Below are 22913 nucleotides of genomic sequence, written 5' to 3' on the forward strand. Positions count from 1 at the left end.
CGGAACTACTCTAGAATGCAAGCAATTCCCAGAATATCAGTTGTACCACAGAACTAGAAAGCACTTGACAAATTAGGGCAAGATATCAAAGACGTCACAAAAAATTTTTTCCAGAAGAAAATGTATTTCATTCAAAATATTCTATGAAGAAAAAGCTGGAAGATCTCCATGAGATGGTGAAAAATGCACATATTTCTTCTGTCAATTAAAAAAAACAAGGAAATTAGAAATGCCAGGGGAAAAAGTTGTTCAATAAAGTCATGGTCCAAATCTGAAGTGAATGAACACATGGCAGAATAATGAGCAGTTGGTGGTCAGAAATAGAGTGATTCCAGTTGAATTTTATGCTTGGAACAGATTCATTTTCAAGCAACAAAGATAGAAAAACATGGAATTAGATTCCTTCTATTTAGTCCCAGCAGGTGCTTTGTTCTGTGAGAATAATATTTATCTAACAAGTTTGGTTTATCAAATAAGATAGAAAGCTTTAAATGTTATTTAACACCATGAATGAAATAATTTAGAAACAGCAAAAATAATTATGTCACTAACAACTGTGGGGTTGGTTTCAATGAGTTGGAAGAGTAGAAATGCTTTAAAGTTGAAAACGCAAGATGTAGAGGTAGAACAATATTATTTAAAATAATGGTGGTGGCCACAAGAGAAATTAAAAACACAAAAATTATTGAGTACTATCTTCTGAAGAGGACATTGGAAGTGTAGGAATTGAAGTTTTCCTTTCCATGTTAACCTTGTGGATTTTAAATGTTTTCATGGTACTCCTGTTTTACTTTTATGATAAAAATAACTATTAAAAGAAAAGTTAACCACTCAGAGAATTTTAAATAGAATATATAGCTTGCCATTCTCAAGATAAAAGAAAGTAAGGTTTTTTAAAGCAATTTTTCCATACTATATATGAATATTCTCAAAAATATGAAATGAAATCAGGAAAAAAACACAAATTTGCTAAACTAACAAGATTAAAACAATATAAACCCAAGTTTGTAAAAATATTTTGGAAACAAGTGTATTTTAATATTACAAAAATAATGTTAATTTTAAAACATTTATAATTTCTACTGCAATTCCCAAGAATTTTCCTTTAAAAAATCCAAGCTATAGAAAAAACTATATTCATGAAAATATGTATTGAATCCTAATTTCAAATAGCAAAACATTGAAAGCGTCTTCAACTTATACTATAGGGAAGTAGCTAAGTTACGTTGAAATATCCTAAACCACTGATGAGGGATAAATCTGTGGATGGGCAGAGAGATAAAGGACAGACAAGATCTTTATGGAAAGATTTGATGGTGTCCCTCTGGGTGGGGCAGATGGTCAAATACTAACTCTCTTGGAGCACCTCTGAATTTTGGGGGGACAGCATGTCTAATTGCTAGAAATGTACAGTTCTCTGGCATATGCTATGCCCAGTGGTATACTGGTGAAAAGTTTAACAATTGACCCTCTGCAGAGAAAAATCTGATTTCCAGGATGTTTATACTGCTATCATGGCTGATTTTAAGTTGTCAACTAGATGTCATTGACTGTGGAGTAGCACAAAATGTTATAGTATTTCCATCATGCACAACAGCATAGGTAAGAGCAAAAATGTATGAAATAATAAGGAAGTAATGAGTTTTGAATATGCATTATCTTTGTTTTTAATAAAATGTATTTAATTTAAAAAATTAACATAATTGATATGTTTATATAATTAGTTATAATAATGATCCTTTTCAACAAAAAGTTCACAAAATTCCTTAAAAATTAAAACTGGCTATGATGAGACATGTGAGCTAGCTCCATTGTCTTCTTCACTTATTATTCTTCAGTTTCTGGTTCCAAGAAGTTTTAGCCTGTCATTAGCTGCTTTTCTTGGGAGGGGTTCCTTTGTTAAAATTAGTTAATTTTTTAAAATTTGGTAAAATAGAGCATAAATTTTACCATTTGTTTAAGTGCACAGTTCAGTACTTTTCAGACGTTCAGATATTAAGTACATTGACATGGCTGTGCAACCACTGTCGCCATCCATCTACAGAACCCTTTCATCTTGCAAAACTGAAACTCTGTACCCATTAAACACTAACTCCCCATTTTATTTCCCTGCAGTCCCTGGCAACCACCACTCATTCTACTCTCTGTCTGTATGAATTTGATCTAATAGGCATTTCATATAAGCAGAATCATGCAACATTCGTCCTCTTGTGGTTGATGTATTTCACTTAACATAATGTCTTCAAGAGCTCATCCATGATGTAGCATGGGGAGAGGTTCCTTTTAAGATGACCCACGATTTTATTAAGCAGAGAATCCCAGGACAGTTTTCCAGTGAGAGTCAGGCACCAGCCATTATTGCAAACATGCATACCACACTATCCAAGTTCCTTGCTTGGCCTATGGATTTCCTCAAAGAAACCCTACATTGTCCAATCTTTATGTAGTAAGTACTCAGTTCTCTATGACATAGTCTGCAAGTGGTAAATGAGTGAAATTAAAAAAATAATTTGGGACTGTGTTTGCTATAAGTAGATGAATAATATAACAGTGAGCTGAAGGGCTCACATATTCCTACTCTTCTTGCCTGTAAATATCAACCTAAGTTCTCATTACACAAAATTCAGTCTTCACACTTTTCATACATTGTGATGACTCTTACATCTTTATCTCTAGTCCATGTTTCTCGTGGGCTCCTATCCAATATCTAACCCACTACCAACAGCAGCACAGACCAACTGCCTTCCTCCTATAACTGTTCTCTGCTTTTTTTCATGTCAACACACCCAGACACCTCTTAAGGTTGCACCCTCATCCTCTGCACCCCAGTCTAAACAGAGTTTACCAACCAGTTTTCTAGTGTGCCTCTCTTGTATCACCTGCCACTTTCATACCACGGTGATGTTACTCACACACAAAGGTAACCGTGCCAGCTCTGAATGCTCTGGTGTTTTCATAGACCTCATCACGCCCCTGCTTACATTAGGCTTCACCTCTGTTTTGCAAGTGCCCTCACACCAGGAGCTTCCCTGAGAACAATGGCTGTGCTCCGTCTTCTGCATGCTCTTCTTCCATCTGGAAGTTCAACTTCTCTTGTTCTTGCACAGTATTTCGACCTCAAGAACCTGTAACGCTCCTTCACAATCAACTTTTTTAAATGAAGCATTTTATGGCCCTTTCTTCAAAAAGAAATTGACCATTTCCCTTTTTATTCCAAAGTACTTTCTACATAAATCTACCATTATACCTATAAAATTCTACTGTGCTTCTTTGACTCTCTGCCTGTTTTCCTCCCCCCAGAAAAGAGCTACAAGGTATTTGTGATCAGAAGCCAGTCTTATTAGTGTTTGCATTCTTAGAGTATAACCTGGCAAGTGTTTGCAATTTAAATTTTAAAAGGAATAAATAAATAAAACTATAAATAAAATATTATATAACTATTAAAAATCGTTTTAAGGCATGTGATAAATTAGTAGAGCAGGACAGAAAATTCTGCTCATAACATTCCTATAACATATATACTTAGAATCAAACCTCGAAGAAAATACAAATTGCTAGTTTGTTCATCAGAATGTTAAAATGTGAAGTGACTCTTATTTCCTCTCTCTCTTCCCACCTCACCACTCTTCTCCTCTCCTGTCTTCTTGCTGTTTTCAAGTGTTCTGTTAAATGTTTGAATTTCTTTTATAACTATATATGTTTGTATGTAACTTTATATATATTTTTTAGGAGACAGATGGTTACATGATTCTCAATGGTATGTCTGTTTTTATATGTGTCATTTCTTTCACAATCATTTGGATATGTAATCCTAAGAAATACTCCCTTATAGACAAATTGAAAAATGGTCAAGAATTCCAGCAAAATTATACTAACTCATTTCTACAACCCCCCCAAAAATCATGTACTGGTGCCCTGTTTCTCTGTCCTCTACGCTGTCCTCAGCCACTCCAAGACACCACCCAAAAGTAATCACAGTCTGAAAAAATTTCTTTCCTAGTATTTTCTGTTACTTTTTCCCTAAAATTTTCTCTTAGTTCCTTATTCAACCATAATATATTCTCACAGCTCCTGTGTAATTCAACTGATGGGCAATAAATCAAGAACGCGTTTGAGAATCATGGTTGAAATGAGATCTAGAGCTTCATGCTTCTATTGACTGAGTATCTCCTATGCCAGACAAAATTACAAAAATCCATGGGCAGAAGTTCTCTTGTCTGTGAAGGCAGAGTGTTGGTGGAGAAATTCAATAGGTCTAAATAGTGCTCTCAGCCCCCAGACAATAAGCCATTCAAAGACCAGATCATATATGAGTCATCTCTACCTCTTTGGCTCTTAGCACACAGATGTGGCAAAAATTAATACATGTTGAATAATAGAAGTCATCATAGCTTTGTGAGGTTCAGCAGGAAAAATAGCCACTGAGCATCAATCAGAGAGCAGTGATTAGAAAACCTGCTGTTCTCTATTTTGATATCAACTTTCTGTTGAAGAGGAATGGAAAATAAGAAGAATCTAGCTGAAGTCAAACTTATGCTAGGCACCATGATTTTTATATTTATTCCTAATATATATATTATAAAAGTGATTTAAAAAGCAAACATTGGTGCCCAAACACCTGAATTTGAATCCTGGCTCTGCTACTGGATCACTATGTGACTTTGGGCAAGTTACATGATGTCCCTATTCCTCAATTTAAAAAACTGTAATCTGGGGGTGATACTTATAGATGTACTTGATAGAACATTTGTGAGAATTGAGTTAATATACACATAGCCCCAGCACAGAGATGGGCACATGATAAATGCTTTTTAAGCATGAGCTTTAAAATTTTTTATTGTCATTAGTTAACTGTTATATCATCCTTTGAGGTGAGTATTACTACTGTCATTTTACATCTGAGAAATCAAAAGCTAAATGTATAAACCTGTCATGCATTATACAGTAAAACTCAAATTCAAACTTGATCCAAAGAGATTTTGCTCATGTATCATAAATGATGCTTTCATAGAATAGGAAAAAAGGGATAGGAAATAGGAAAACAAATTATTTGAGGAAGAATAGGGAAAAAAAAGCTATGTTGGAAACCTTGGCAACCTAAAATCCCAAGAAACTAAGCTTTTCTAAATAGCAGAATTTCTGGATGTCTAAATTTTAATCCCTATAAATGTAACCTTCTTTTGGTTTCAGTTCTATGTTAGTCAACAACATATAGTTAACATAATTTATTTTATTTTTTTGTGACCCAGCCTCATTATTGTTTGTATCAGTTTTTGCATAGAGCTGTAACCGCCCATGTTATCATGCCCTGAAGAGCTAGTGAGTTCTGTAGAAGCATTTGCTCCTTCAAGTAATGGCTCTTGCCTGCATCTCTTTGAATTCTTGTATCTGTAGCTCTGTAGCTCTCCTCTTTTCTCTGTCTTACGTGACAGCCTTCACAGGTCTCCCCAAGCATTTTGCCTGCCAATAGCAGCCCCTTTATCCTGATAATTTTAACTGTAATTGTTCTGTGGAGTTGATAGAAATAAGTATATAGATATAACCTGACTGATTATAACCATGTATAAAAGCAGAATAAGCAGAGTCTGAATGAAGACCTGAGGGTTATATGAGTAAGATCCATGTGCGTTAAGTGTGAGCATTATAGCATCTATTTTGGCTCTGCAGACCATTTGCTCACTAACCTGTGCTTCTCTGTGTGTCTGACAGGGTATGTGGTAATGTACTTAGATAATCCTTCAACTATGCAACAAAAGTGATGTGGAATCGTTGAATTCCAAGATGGAGATTTATGTAGAAAATTATTTTAAAGCAAAAAGACTATTACGAACATAGCACTTGAGGCTGAGTGTTCTGCAGTGTGTTGTTCTGCAAAGTTAAGTGTCGACAAGACATTGAATAAGAAGTTTGTTATTTACATATATTTTCAGGGACTTTACTTGTGTTTTTTTTTTCATCTGCAACAGGCCCATGAGGAAGTTGCAATAAGTATTTCAGACAATCACTTATTGGAGAATAACTCTTTAAGGATGCTCATCACAATGCATAAAACATAATGCATACAATAAAATGTTATGACTTTCTTGCAATCCAATCTAATCCTTAATTAAAAGAGAAATGGTGACCTAATTCATTTACACTCTATTTCTAAATATTTTAATGCTAATTCCAAACTATTTAGTCATTGGTTAGATTCTAAAATGTATCAAGTTGTGGAATATTTGAAACAATGTTTCTCCTCTTTTAACTTTGTATTGTTTTTATTTCATCCAATATGCTTTTCAGATTATTGTTTGTTAATATTCTAGATGGGCTGAAGAAAAAGCAATGTGACTTATTGAACTATTACTAATGATAGTAATCAATCTGTATCTGTTTTGTGGCCTTTCTGAATTTGCTTTCAGCCTTGATGACTTTATTTTAATGAATAAATAAACAGTGCTTTTATGATGGCATGATTCTGTCCCAAAACATTTATGAACCCTAAACTTTTTATATTTTCATATAAAAATTCCTTTCTGTAATCATTTTCATATTATTTCTATCAATAAGCTTTTACCTCTATAATATCCTTTACTTCCTCATTCCAGTATCTTATTAATCTTTCATGCAAAATCTTTAATATTGCCAATTTGCTTACCATTCTGCTTATATTACTTGTTCTTTTCAAATTTTTGCCTTTGCATATTAATTACTCCCCCATTATATATCTTCTTTCCTTTCCTCTGCTAACAACAATCTCCTTTTTTGCATTTTCTAGGCAGACTTCTTGGTTTTAACCACACCTGATTTTTGTATATTTTTTAGATGTGGCTATGAATTATCTGTATTATTTGTGCTGTTGAATATGTTTTCTTCTAAGTTTTCTTTTGCCTTTTCATGAGAATGTGCTCCATCTTTCTAAACAGAATGACGAATCTATCACCAATAGACATCATCGTTCTTTCACTCATACGTATCTCCGTTGGCCAAGATGTATTCTCTAAATTTTATTCTTAGTACATGTTACTGATTGTTTAATGATAAAGGGACTTGGGAAAAAATGCAAATGGTAAGTTTTTATTGTACATTTTATAAACTTTTCCATTTGATTGACTATTTCTTAGGTATTTGGTTAAAATTCATGAATCTTAGAGCTATCAGGGGTCATCAAATCTGATCTTATTTTACAAATAGGGATTCTGAGGCCTAGACTAATTAAGAAATATATCCAAGGTCACCTTGCTAGTTAATAGCACTATGAGGACTAAAATCTGGTCATATGATTTTCATACATGACCTTGGCTCTATAACAGGTTTGCACCCCATACTAAAACAGTACTTGCCCTCAAGTCCTTTGGAGGTGTTATTTTAGCAATCCATATATCATGCCTGAGATTTGGGTATACTGAACAGCCATGACTCTGTTTCACAGATGTGCTGGAAAAAAGGTCATGTTAAATGGCTGCCCAAGGCTGCAGGAGAAAATTCACAAAGGCATCAAAATAGAACACATTTCTACTGTGTTCTACTTCTCAGTGTTATCTAGGAAACTACTCTGCTTTTGTGAGAACAAGTTCTCTCTTCTCCAGAGGCTAAATAACTCCCTAATGGTTAATTAGTCACTTAGGAGGCACATTAACTCTTCCAGACCACTGGGGTGTCATTACTTTGAAATCATTTGTTTCTAGGCCATTGGCTGCAATGATAGTACACTACTCCAAATGGTACCCTAGTGGCCCAAAAGACCTAATGCACCTTCCTCACCACTGAACTTGGACAAAGCTTTGGTATGCTCCTGAAACCCCTTCACCCCATGAAAGATTTAGACATTTATTAAGGTTTTCTGGCCAAGGCTGGCACTATATTAAATTGTCTTTGAGTTTATTTTGACATCCCAGTTCTTATTTCTGCTTTCTGTGATTCTCCCTCCATCCATTTCTCATTCATCCTGTATCTAATTCACCCAGGGATCCAGAGACCTCACACTACCTCCCTGTGTTTTTTTTGCTGTGCTATAAAGACTTGTGATCCCTCTTTACAATTTTGCTCTCTTGGCCCCAAACTCCTCCCTCTTCCATGACAAAATATATCAAAATTCAGACCAATTTACATAAGGATCTACAGTAGCCAGTTTTTATTAAGGGGCAAAATAACTCACATTAAGGATTCAATAATGTGAGTTATTTAATAATTGTTTAATAATTGACCATTAAACCACTCAATTAAATTTCACCATTTAATAGTAGTATCAATAGCTAATAGTGAATTCATGTGTTGCTTCTAAGACATGCCTTACACTCTGTATTTTAATTCATTAGACCAAAGAATACATTGATATTATAAGAAATTCAAAAGGTATGAAAAGTTAAACAACAAAATGTAAATTTCTGTCCCTGATCTGATCCTAAGAACCCAGTTTCCCCTTTTCTAGGGCAACTTCACCTACCAATTATCTATGTTTACATAGATATTCATGTATATATATATTTATGTTCACATACATATGTGTATATGTATATATACATTTCTTTATATAAATGCTAGTAGACATGTTGTTATACACTTAGCTTTTTTATTTAAAAATATAACTTGGAGATAATTCTATTTCAACATATACTCAATAGTGGCATTGTTTTTAACAGGTGTATAGTATTCCTTTGTACAGATGTACCATCACTTATCTAACCAGTCCCCTAGTTATGGACATTAATGACTTTTCCCTCCCCAAACTTTTGTTATTACAAACAATGCTATATATAGTGTAAGACTTCTATGTATAAATCAGCCATTATACTTAATTGTGAGTATATTTATATAATAAACTCCTCCAAATAGAATTGCAGAAACAAAGGATACATGCATTTTTAATATTGAAAAATACAATTAAGTGTCCATCCACAGAGTCTGTAACAATTTACATTACTTCAACAATATATTGTGTTTTCCTGTTTCAGTGTTTGCCAATTCAATAGGTTAAAAAATGACTTTACATAGAAGAAGTTAATACAGCTGATTCATGGAGGCAAGATTCATAGTTATGACTACCAGGCACTCAGCCAATGCTTTTTCTCCTCTTAGTCTAGATATAAAGACTAATTAGGGAAAGGTGTTTTCTACATGGCCATATATACTGGTAGATACCTACTTCAACTGGTCTGAGAATCAGGAGTGAAAGGGAGAAGGGCATGAAGTATAAAAGATAAGCAGAAGTATAAAAGAATAGCCAAAAAAGAAGGATAACCATGGGAGAGGAGAAATAAAAGTCCCCACTGAAATAATACACTGGAGCCTTAGAGACAGAGGTGTGAACCACTAACTATAAGAGTGTGGTAAGGAGGTGTGATATCAACCACCCCAAGACAGAGCTCTGGTTTGGCTCAACAACAATTATTAGTTCTCCTAGATCCTTTATACTTATCCTCACAATGCTATATTTACAGGTTTTGCTTTGAGACCTTTATTTTAATAAAAGACTTTTTGCCCTACATATTCAGCAGTAGTTAGTAAGGATCATGTCTCTCTAGAATCATGTTTTTCCTTTCTTCCTTTCTTCCTTTCTTTCTTTTTTCTTTTCCTTTCTCTTTTTTTTTTAACATTTCTGACTGATTATATTTGAGTCAGTGGGACTAGTAATAAGTTAAAAGTGCCCTAAAGACAGTCCATTCACTAAAAAAAATTAAGTAGGATAAGCTGATCTTTTCCAATAAGAAGAGAAAAAAAATACCCAACCCAACATAATAGTCTTTATAGCCTCATAAACCACAGTACCACCCAAGATGTTAACAAGCTGGCATGTTTTGAGCATCAAAGATAGAGAGGAAACTGTGTTTACATGTTTGGCACAAAAACTAATGAGGAAAGTCAATTGGCCCTTTGTCTTGAGGGTCTGAAGCGCTGAGCTCTAATGTTTGGTTTCTTCGTTGGCACTTGTTCAAGTAATCACTCGTGGCCTGACAAAGCCGCACTTGTGTTTTATTAGTGGCCATGCTGAACTCTCCCGCCTGGGCTGTGTTGTCTCTCAATAGAGTGCTGCAGCGGAGGGCACACTTATTTGAAAACACTAAATTAGAGCATGATGATCTTTGCCCAACCAGAGCAACCCAGAGAACAACAAAAAATGTTCCAAGTACCGTTCCCTTTTCTTGGAGAGGGAGGCAGGCAAGAATAGGAGGAAGGTAATACTAGTGCCTGTGGCTGAGTAATTTGAAATTGGTGCCTACAAAACCTGGCTTATATGATAAATCTTTTCCCCTGCTAACCATGGGAGCCACACTGACATCTGGATCTGCCATAACACATCCCACGGCGCCATCCACGAGGCCTTGACGTGGAGCCTGCAGTTGCAGAAGTCAAGGTGACCCCAGAGGTCTTTTCTTTCAGGAATTCTAAGGTGTCATGAAAGAATAATCATGTTAGTCTCTGAGGAAGCTAACTTTGTCTTTGTGAATACAGTCTGGTAGAAAGGAAAAGCTCCAAAGTAGGTCAAAGCGCACTGTTTGTAACTTTCTTCATTAGGTTGCTTTTTTTTTTTTTTACTTCCCTCCTTCCCTTTATTATTACTGCTATTATTACCCTTACTATTATTATTTCCAATTATGGGTAGGAATGCTTTGGACTGTCCTGGAATTTTTATCTTCACAACTGAATGAATACCCAAACATTTGGCTGCTATTTTCAAAGTTCTGAAACCAGAAATGAAGACTCCAAAATCTGGTTGCAAACAACATTTTTTAAGTGACAGTTTTGGCAGCCTTACCTACAGATCCAGTAAAAATAAAACCTAGAACAGTTTGTTCTTCAACTATTTCTAGTACCAGTACTGCGAAGAAAGTACTGAGCTACACATAATTAAATTTTTTTTAAGTGACTGAAATTTTGCACGTTCAAAATGAGACTTTGAGATAGGTTAAGATATGTCCTTGCTTTTGCCAAATCGTTGAAGTTCTCCCTGGCTGTCTGCCTCCTAACAGCTCTCTACATGAAGGGTGTAAGCGTACATACTCCGTGCATTCGCTGCCGCTGAGTATGTCTGAGCCATGACTCCGCCGAGAAAATGGGAAAATGCTAAGTGAGAGTTATTATTTGTGAAATCACATGGTGAGAAGTTAAAAGTTTAGGACACAGAATTTCTTTGACATAAGTGTCATCTATTTATCTGTTTTTAATAAGCAGTATTTTCTTTGCTAATTAATTCTCAAATGTTTACTTTTTAAAATGATCAGCAAGTCAGGCTTAGTTTTACAATTCTGTAACACCCTTTATATATGCAGCTTAACCTTTCATTGTTCCTGCAGAAAGGAAACCATTAATTTTACATGTGGGTAAAGTAATTCCAAATTCCCATTCTTGCTGTTAATAATATTTACTCTGATGTAATGACCATTGTATGCCAGGAACACAAACGACCTGTTGGTGGTGGTAGAATAAGTAAACATGTCAACCCTTTCTGGAAAAAGTAGTTCTGTAAAAATAAAAAATAAAAAATTGCTATTGGGCTCCTAGCTTTTGAAATCTACCTAAGGCGATGGTAACTGAAGCCCGGTGCAGGAAGTCTGTAGCCCTAGTCAGTGGAGTGAGGCAATGTGTTTAAACAGGTTCTGCTTTTATTAATAGGCAGCTCTATTCTCGGCCTGCGATCAGGGGAGATCTAGTGGGCAGAGCTAAGCCTCATCTGCGCCCCATCTCCCTTCCTGCCTGTGCTCCCCGCCACACTCTCTCTCTCCATCTCCCTGTGCCCTCCCACCCCGCGCACACACACAATATTGTTTCTTCCCCCAGGCTCTGCTGCAAGAACTTCAGGCCTCACAGCTCACACCCCAGCTCGAGCTCGGATTGCCAGGAACGCAGCCTGGGCGGGGATGGAGGGTGAGGGTGGGGGTGGGAAGAGGAACTGTGCGGTCCTCAGCTATTCCTCTACCAAGGAGCTGTCCACAGCCCCAACTCAGGATGTGCTTGAGCAGCGAAGATGCCTCTCCTGTTGAGCTGCCCCACATCCCTGCACACGAAAGCCGGCTGCTCAGCACTGAGGAGAGGGCGGGAGGAGGTCCTGACCCTCTCTCCTCAATCTCCCACCTTCTGGGGATGATTCAGAGTCTATCAACGTGATTGTTAAAAGCTAATCACTATTGTAGTTTTTCAAGGAAATATTTTTTCCCCATTGTAAAATGTATTATCTGCCAATAAACCATTTGCAGTTTCAATGCACACAAGACCTTTTTTGAAATACACAAACTATATAAATTTACTTGACACCTCAGAGTGATACATATACATATATATACAGCCTAAATATATCTAATGAGTATATTTGCTATATTTTACAACACATATAAATTTATATCATAATAAATACACACACACACATATATATATATATATATTACTTTTTAATCTATTCCTTGGGTAAACACATTACCTTTCAGAATTAGCTTAGTGGCTAAACAAACCTTACATATTCAATGCCTTTAAGTCATGTGGGGGTGCTTCATTCACTAAATGCTGAAAAAGGATCAAGTCCAGTCAAATAGAACAATAACAAAAATATATTAACCAATGTGAATTTCACAGTGCAAACCATATCTCACAGAGATAGTATCTGTGCTTTGACTTATCTCCGTTGGCATGGCCACTATATTATCAGACCAAGAATTCCGCAGAGATGTCAAACTTAAGGCTAATCAAACTTCAGTTAGAATGAAGGCAATGCATTTAAACAGTGAGGCAGGTGATAATGTATTCACCTAATCAAGAAATTGAAGAGGTAGAGCAAAGGCTAGGCAATGGGAAAGGTGAAGAGAGGGAATTTGGGGTAATTCCCTTCTAGAGGTGAGATGTTTTAAGAAAATTGTTCAGATTACAAAATGAAAGTTGTTTAGAACCATGCAGCCCAAGTTTGACCAGCCCAGTTTGACGAAAACTGACCCTGAATGGCAATGAAAGAGAAAACACTTTATCATCTCCTGAATGTATTTTCACAGTGACATGAAGAATTATCTTGTTCAAACAACTGCTTTTGTATTGGTGTTTATCATAAAACAGAAACCACTGATGTATGCAATCAACAAACAGTAGATTATACACATCAAAGAAACTCAGACTTAAAACAGTTTCACAGTCTATTTTCATTGAGGGCTATTGCTCTCTTATCTTTCTATCACTTGAAAGAGGCCAAGGTAAATAGATAACTCAAAATATTAAATGTCATTTAAACACACACTGTAGACGTTGATAGCATCATTTTTTGGCAAATAAGATCTGTGCATTAATTTGTAAAATATGATTTTATAAGAATCTAATAATAGTTAATGAATTTCATCCAACACTTCTGAAAATACTAACCGATAATATCTATTGTTTAGTTTCAAAATTTGCTCAAAAATAGAATAACCATTATCTAGCTGTGATGGACTAGAACATCACAATTAAATAAGCAGCAATCTGTAAGCTACTGATACTGGCATTCTGTGGAAGTCTACAGGCTGTTTCGTCACTGAAAAACATTTAATTTAAAAAATTCAACAGAGTCCAAGTTTTCACATAACATCAGTTGTTTTACAATAGTTGCAAAGATTATAAGTTACCCATCTCGTAAAAAGTTAGAAATTACAATATGATCCTAATAGCTAAATTTGACATATTTATGAACTGTCCGTAGTCTCAATAGAAATTCTGAAACTATTACCAGAGATTTTCATTAAAATTTAAAATCTATAAATAGCAAATCATGACATATTTTACTTTTTAAATAGGAAAAAGATAAAAATATTTATCATTTCCTTTTGATGAATTCTGCCTAAAGTCATCAATACTATTTTATTATGATATCCAAATAGTAGTTGTAAATTTCTCTCCACTGCCTCTGTGCTGCTATACAGCTTCCAACTATATTCTGAACTATTACAATTCCCAAATTAAACATATATTTGTAGGATATGAGGCTGCATTATAATTAGTTATATTCTTACCACTTACAGATTGTTTTTTTTATTAAGGGATATACTGTACCGGGTGTTATCATTTATGTATATCATTTTTCTCCATCAGAGAGAGATGTATGATTGCTAGGCTGTATATAAAGTAGAAGATCTGTTTGGCAAATGGTTTGGGGCTTTTGATCCTTTAAAATTATATTTAAAAAAAAACATTCATCCAATCTATCCAGAAAAAAATATATGAAAGTACAAATATTTCTGAAACTATTCAAAGAAATCGTTCCAGTCTTGTTCATTGCTCTTAGAAAATAAAAATATGAAGTTGAGTCCTTCCCTTAATTTAAAAATGAGTATTTTTATATAGATCTTGATGACTTGAGCTGTTATCTCTACATGGTACAATTTTTTGACCTTCAGAATTATTTATAAGCTTCAAACATAGTCCTATGTTTTAAGCATGTCTTTGAAGTCTTTGACTAGATTGTTTACAAGGATTCTCTCTGCATGAATTGGATCATGTTGTTCCCATATAATGTCCTCAAGGCAAATTGTGATTATGTAACAACACATATATGATTCATCCTAGTTCTTCAGGATGAAAGAATAATTTGACTCAGCATTTTAGGAACTGTTGAAATAGAGCCAGAACTTAATTTTTCTGGGTTGACTTTTTGCAAGTATTGAATGTAACATTTCTTTGGAAAATGTAAGGCCTTTATTAAAAATTCAAGAGGTCATTTGCTCATTTCAGCCATGTAAATAGAAGATAGATTTTCCTGTCTCCAATTTTCAACAATTCCAAGACTTCCACTGGGTAGTGAGATAATGCAAATGGACCAAAGCACCAAGCCAGGCTTCCACAGAGAAAATCTGAGTCCTGCAAGTTCGATTAAGCTAGCTAATTTTCAGTCCAACAAGCTAATTTCCAGACAGACTCTTCTGATGTTTTCCCTCTGTTTGTAATTTGCATCATTAAATAGTTCGGTGTTTCAAAGCAGCCAGGGTACTAAGGTCACAAGGCTTTGTGTTAAATAGCAACCATCCCTTTTTTTTTTTTTTTTAAGGAAGGAACAGAGAACAGCTGATCCTGCTGTAGCATCATTTTCTTTTTTTCTTAGTGGGAAGAGGCTGAAGTGTCTTGTGGATCACATAAATGTTGCTTTGGTTTAGAGAACAGCTCTCCTCAGTGCCTTTGTGCTCCAGAAAGCAGCCCAGGATCACAGGTGGCCTTGATTATCAGGACTTTTTTAATGGTGTCCCCCTCCCTTTCCTAGAACAGCAGGACATCTCCCTGCCATGAATATCTCATTTTAAGTGGCACAAAATTAAAAAACCTTAAAGAGATATCCAAACACCTAAATTTAAAAAAAATAACAAAATACTACCATTAACTTCAAAGAGTAAAATTTGTTAACAAACATTACTGGTACCACAGAAAGGCTACAGGCAGATATATAGACTCATGGCCTCTCAAGGCCAATTTTTCCTAGAAGGTTTCAAAGGACTGCTTCAAAAATAACATGTCAAATACAGAGGAATCAGGAAAATACCTCTTTGCTCTTATCTTTACCTCTCCAGAAAAAAACCATTTCTCTTTGTCTCTCTGGTGAGAGGAATATGCACCTTGGCTCGCTGGCACCCTGGGGCACTGTTTCTACCCTACACACTGACATTGGTGCTAGTATTAAAAAATCTTCAATCAAGTAACTCCAAGCCATTCATATTAATGTGCCTGAGTCAAATTACCCTTTCTATTCTGCAGGGGGAAGAATGACCATAAAATGCTCTCTGAATCCATAAGACAAGCCCATGGGCACAGAGGGGAATTTTGCTCAAAAGTGATAGTACCGCTTTCCTGAAACGTGACCTAATGACTGCAAAGAGTTTCTTTGGAAAGACCATTATTTTATCAGTGACCCATCTTTACCATATCACATACTCCTGAACCATTCTGTAGCAGTGTTCCCGGGAAGTTAAAGATGGCTCAGAAGAAAAACTGTCATCTTTAACAAAGGAATGCAATGGATGTTTGTGGTGGGGGAAGGCCTCATTCAATCTGCAGCATCTCTGGGTTTCTATTTTGACTCGAGTTGTTTTCAGCACATTCTCTCCACATTATCAAAAGTTAGAAAGTGTATTTTAAGAAATGCCACCATTTTTTAAAAATATTTTCTGAGAATGACATGCTCGGAGATTTATTTCCATGAAAATGTAGACTGCAGAATTTAGAAACACACAATGTAGAAGAATTCAAATGTTTTAGGATACCATGAAAATGTAGGAAAGCTTCTGCCAGACAATAATTTAATGTTAGGACATATATACATTAAATTTTCTGTGTCCTTCTATTGCCATTAGTTTCAATTATGACATGTAAAGTTGGGGATTATAAAACATTCTACTCTGAGAAGAATTTTTTTTTTAACTATTTGTCCTAATCCCAATCTCTTTCAAGAAGTAATGTGGTCTCCTCTCTGATCCCTCAGCAGTCGGTTTCTGGATTAAGTATAATGCCAGTGTCTTTACATCATAGTATGTCTTCCTTTCTAGAGTACGATTAGCTTCATGGGCAGGGACTGATTACTATAGAACACTAACACACTCTTGGAGCAGTTGCTGAATCAATTTACATGGAGTTAAAATATATTTTATTTTTCTTTTCAAAACTGTGTTGAGGCATCTCATCACAATATTTCAGTGACTTTAAAAGGCTTTGATATTGCAGGGGTTGGGAGGAGTCAGGATACTTTTAAATGACTCTCCAACAAAGACAAAGATGCCAATAAGATCCATGAGCAGAGTGAGTCTGAAGAAGGTAATTCATCTGCAGGCAGTGTATACAAATGCTCAGATACAAACAGCCCTATGCTATTTAAATAGATGGATTCTCACATGAACTTACTATTCATCCTCCTCTAGGGATGTTAGGGAAATGGGAGCAGATTTAGTTATCTATCTTTACTTGCCTACTTAGATCCCATGGAAGACTATGAAAATACTTCAGTAAAATAAATGATGCAAGAAGGGTTCTTTTGAGTGCATTCTGATGTGTGCAAACATGACATATGTAATTAGTATTATAATCCATCTTTTAAAAGCCACCCAAGATTTGAGATATAATAATTACCTTTTCACAACTTAGAGCTGCCGCTAAATTCCTCAGGTCACCATAAGCGTACTGGTTCTCAGTGCAGACCGCAATGCAGGTGGACCGATAGCAGAACTAGCCCTGGAATCATATTGCTCTCCTACTTCTCCATGAAACCAGGCTACAGCATGGTGCACCTATGTCAGAAGTTCGTGGCGCTAGATGCAAAAAGAAACTAAACAGCTGCATTCAATAGATCATGACATGGCTTGTAGTAGGTAACAGATGTGTTACTAAGGACTTTTGTTTACCCATTGCACTTAGGTTGAAAGGAATTATCAGGCTTTTAATTTTGTTCAAGAAAACTAGTCTTCCAAAAGCAATTTTTTGGCCCCCACTCTATTGGGCTGCACAGAATTTTCAAAGCAGCACAATGTTGTAAAAAATGCCCTTTTAATCAGATTACCCTTGGCGAACGTCCCAAACTCAGGCTGAAGTGCAGTGCTTGTGGTTTCTCAACAGCTTACACTAAGCCTGCACCATGGAAATAATCTACTTTCAAAACCCAGGAAACAAATCGACTGCACTAAAGACATAAGTCGCTGTCATTAGGGAGTGATTAGGCTAAACATTTTTATACACCACTAGCCCACTTTCAAATTATGTATCTCTGACTGATAGGAAGAAAGGTACTTCAGGTGAGTGTTTAGAACAACTGCGCAGAAAACTTAATAAATCCAAAGGCATAGAACAGTAAGAGAAAGGAGTAAAAGAGCTCTTGTTTCAACTTTAACCTGCCAATACCTAAATCAGGGTTTTCTGAGCCCCAACATGGAGAGTTTGGTCATGTAACTCACACACAAAATATTTTTCTTTATTAGCATATCCATTTTCAAGGCTCAACGAATCATATATAGTGGGCTAACATGTTTCCCATGTTGCATGCTTTATAGGAAAAATTCTGTGGATATAAAGAATATGAAAATAGCATTTGTATAATTTATCATCATACCATTCACCAAACAGTGAGGGTTAGTTTTGGGGATTTGGTGACTCATCATTGACTCAACAATGTAACAATATGTGATACAGTGGAATAAAATAGGAAATCACATCATAGTTCTAAATACATCCAGCTCTTGTTGTCCCATAACATCCCCACAGCCTGGCACATAACCCCCAATAAAGTGCTCTGGGAGTAGAACACTTACAATCCCACATTCCATTTGGTGTTATTCTACCTGTTAAAATGTTTTTATCTGTTAATGAGACTCTCAGTGTGGGGATCTTGCTTTTAAAGTCACCTCTGAGGTTGTTTTCTTGTTTCTTTTCTTTTTAGTTTGTTTTTGAGAAATATAACTGAAAAATGTCAACATGCTAAAAATATGTAGAAAATACAGACTTACTTAAAGATAGAAGCAGAATAAATGCTCTCAGTCAGTGGATGTGGGAGGTTTATTTTTACCCCTCAAGATTGAAGAAGGACAGGTTTTGGAAATGGACTATGCTTCTTGCCCAAAGCTCTTGTTCCAACAGTGTCTGAGTATCCTACTTTGGACATTCTGCTGAGGGTTTCATTTCTAATTAATGAAACATTTCATTAATCCTCAATCTGTCAGCTCTTTCTTGACAACAATAGAGGCTGACAGACAAAAGATTAAAATTTATTAAATACTCTACACTTTAGAAGTTTTTGAGATGCTCTGTTCATTTAGCCTCTATTTCCCCTAATTTTAAACAAACTGCCCTCTTCCTAATTTCCTCAGAAAGCCAGTAGACAATACTGCAAAACCATCTTTAAATACCAAAATATGCAACACTGAATCTGAACACAACATGCAGAAAAACATCAAAATACAGCTATCCTTGAGCAGAATTGCTGCTGGCATGCACATTAAAAGCATCTCCTATCCCAAGTATTTCAAGCAGACATTTTTTTTCTGTATGCTCTTCCTCCTCATCCTCTCAGCATCACCCCCCTTTTCCAATCTCATAAATAATTCATGACCTGATAAATATGCAATTTCAAAAAGTGCAGACAAGGCAGCACTGCATTAAAAAAAAAAAAAAAGAGCTTGTGCTTTTTACACAGAAGTCCTGTGCTGCACTTCACGGATGACAAATTTTCTTGAGTTCAAACCTTGTATTGTGTATTTGATAGGAGTGTGACTGTGTTTCTGTTCAGATACCTTGCTAGACATGTTATGAACTGTTTGAAGAAAACTGTACTACATAAAATATAAACATTTAAGGAAATGAAGTTAGCCATGTTTTAGAGCTTGGCACTTTGCCTTTGGAGTTTTTGAATAAATAGGTTAAATGCTCACGCCATCGGGGAAGAAGAGCAGAGATGTGTAGCCTTGCACAGAGGATAGTTCTCCAGTGATAACCCCAGAAAGGTCTCAGGCTCCTACGGTTTCTTCTAAGCAAGAGCGGTTTATTTGACACCATATGAACATTCTTCAGAGGCCATTTTAACAACATCAACAGTCAGCTGCTCTGCCTGAGCTTTCAAGCAGGTAAAACCACCCATGTGAGAGCCAGGATGTAGAGCAAAGCAGAGCACCTCCATTTTGTGGGCTAATTGCTTGATTACCAGCCTGAAACAAAATGGAGGCGAGATCTTGTTAAAGCAGCTCAGGGCTGATAGATCAGGGGACAGGAATTAAATGTACTAAGTTCCTTAAAGAACATTAGGTATCTAATCAGATAAATAGTAAAGGGGATACAATCCATACAGATCCCATTGGATGTATATACTGAGGATAGAGGTAACAGACAGGAATCAAGTGCTGTTAAAAGAAAGCTAAGCTAGCTTAGCAACAGTTAAGTTTTAAAAAGAGAAATGTAAATGTACATTTCAGTCTGAAATGTAACCTTTCAAATGAACACTTAAATTGGAAAACACCATGGGTAAGAAATAGACCACAGCATTTAATTTGGACTGGCTAGTTGGAAGCCTATATTTACTGTACTATAATTTCAAATTTAATTAAGTCACACTGCTGACGCCAGTAGCATCAACACAGTAAAGATGATTAATTGCATGCGTAAATGAAATATAAACAGCCCGAAAAGTAACATTAATGCAGAACCTTGTGCACAGGAATGGTATGATGGATTTAAGTGGAAGTGCCTACCTGCGTCTTTGAGACACATGCCAAAACTGGGATAAGGGCCCTGCATTTGAATGTAATCACTGTACCAAAAATATAACCTTTTACGGGTCATTATTTTTCGAAGACATGTGTCCAACCTCCCCTTTTCCCCTCCTCCCATACCTCAATCCCCGACATGATTTGTTATCTTGCAGAAGACTTTTCACACAATTTGCGTTGTCATCTTCTGGGTTGGCTACCAGTACACAAACATGAGCTGACATACTGCAGTAGTGGACTGGGCTGTCACAACAAGGCAGCTGGACTCTTCTATATTCCACTTTGCTTCCATTGTACTTCCACTCAGAGAAGCTGTAGGACAAAGGGCCTGACAGAGCTAACTACGGATTGTCACCTTGATTTGTCCAGTCTAGCAGATATGCAGAAATGAATTATATTCTCCTGGCTTATGAAAACAACACAGAAGCAAATAGCTTGCAAACAGCATCTTCCAAACCATATTATCTAAGAAATATCAGCTTCTTCATAGCTACTACATGCTGCCTTGCTCAGAAGGTGAGGAAAAGCAGAAAGAACCATCCGATTAGTGAAGACACAAAAAAGGCTCTCTTCCAATAATATATTCTTGACATTAGAGCCTAAACTCTCTCTGATTGAGAGATATGTAATTTGTATTCTGCTTAGCTTTTATTTTTGATGAACGCTATCACAATGCCTCAGAATGCGAACTTAAATTTTATTTTTGAAAAGAAAGTGCAGTGTGAAACCTAGTAAATAAAGCTGTTCTTTTAAGAGAAACTATGTTAAATAAAAATAGTCTTCTTAAAAATGATAAAAGTATGACTTCAATGTCTGCTATAATACACTTAGCAGACCCAAAGCCTGTCTTATTTAAATTTTACCAAATGTTAGAGCTCAAAGTCTGAAAACACCCAAAATAGTTGGCTGCTAGAAATTTGCTGAAATATTTTTTATGCCAGTTGTTTATTACTTTATTGACAAGGTGTTTGTATGCCTTAGAGATCCAGGCAGTTTTTACAGCCACCCATGGATAAATGAAGCAGAGGGGATATGGCAATTTCTTTATGAAAAGATGCCTTCAAAACGGGAGAACAGGGGAAAACTGCGAGCTACCAGCTTTTTGAGGGAAGGTAAAAGAACATTTCTCTAAGCAGCAAAGAAAAATATTGTTGCCTTCTTAAAATAAATGATGAAGAAAAAGATCATTTCAAATACATACACACATGCACTTAAAAATTCTTCCCATTTTTGTAGATAATGCAGGGTGCTTGCTGATCCCTCAAAAGACACATTTTCATAAAAACCAGAGCCTCATGTTTAAGAACTCTGTGCAAAAAAATGTAACCTATGGTTTGTTTTATTGTTAGTTTTTAATGCTACCCACCTTGACAGTATGTGCAGGGTGCTTGGCTCTGAAGAAAAGCCTTGAGATGCATTTCATTTGTTCTCTTTCTTCTCTAATTTATGAGACAGGGCTAATCTGAAGATGCAGCATTTAAAACTAAAATATTGCATTTTGAATCAGAGCATATAATATTTTAAATCCCCACATTAAAAATATATGCCATTCAAAAGACCTATTAATTTTGAAATTTAAATTGCACTATTCGATTGTCTTCAGCTTATACATATGGATTCTGTTCACAAGGCAACACTTAGTACCTAGTGTTTTAAATGGTGACTTGCACAAACCAACATGACACTCATAGTAGACATTATGTTTGAAAAGACCATAAGACCCTACCCCATACAGAAACGCAAATGTTATTTGATCAAAGGGCTGCCACGTTCATAGTGAAGGAGTAGGGTAAAATAAAACCTTCACTTTAGTGGGAGGCATAAGAAAATCTTGCATAATTCATTCCAAATTATTTAGGAAAAATCTAAATGTACCAAAAAGTACTGTTTATTATTGTCCAAGGAAAATTTGCACAAATGTTGCTTTCCTCAGAATTCTATGCAGCCAACCCCAAGAGCTCTGCCACCATTCACCTGCCTGCAGCAGAACCAGGGCTCGATGGTTACGGTGGGTGACACAAAGAGGCCGTTGGATGTGCTATTATGCAGTTTGCATGGAAAGATTTCAGCACATTTCAGTTTTTTCTAGTTCTGCTAGGTAGTTGTGTGTCTGTTTTTTTCTTTCCTTACACTAGTTGTGCACGGTTCCAGTACTGAAATTCATCTTGTACTCTGTGACCACCATTTACAGTGCCCTGTGCTTTAAGATACAGCATTATGTGACATATATTCAAGTTGCTTTGGCATTTCAATATGCTTTATAGTTGTAAATAAAATTCACACATTTGTGTCTTCATACACATGGTTCTCTTTGAAAATGATATAATTCCACTCTATCCCTTTATTTTAAACATGAGTTCTGAGAACATAATACAGAGTTCTACGTTTCTTTCCTAATTCATTGTAGAAATACAGGCCCAGTTTAGGGCTTTTATGAGAAAATGTGACTGTAAGCCCTAAATGATTTCCTCAAAGCTTATCTTTTGTGTTTTTAAAATATAACATGCACATTTTTCTTTAAAACTGAGTGTATCCTACTACCTGTGATTCTGAAATTTGGTGTTATTTGCAATTATCTTATAAGTACAATTGATCCCTGTATAAAAAGTGGAAGAATAGTCATGAAGGAGGAAGAAAAAAATGTCAAGGTTGAAAATATAAAGGTTTAAAATAAATACATACAACCAGTTATTTTTTTATGTCAAGAAAAAATGCTTCTGAAAATTTTTTTCCTCAGAAAAAAAATGTTTCAAA

This window comes from Manis javanica, chromosome 2, assembly GCF_040802235.1.
Source record: "Manis javanica isolate MJ-LG chromosome 2, MJ_LKY, whole genome shotgun sequence".
NCBI classification, from domain to species: domain Eukaryota; kingdom Metazoa; phylum Chordata; class Mammalia; order Pholidota; family Manidae; genus Manis; species Manis javanica.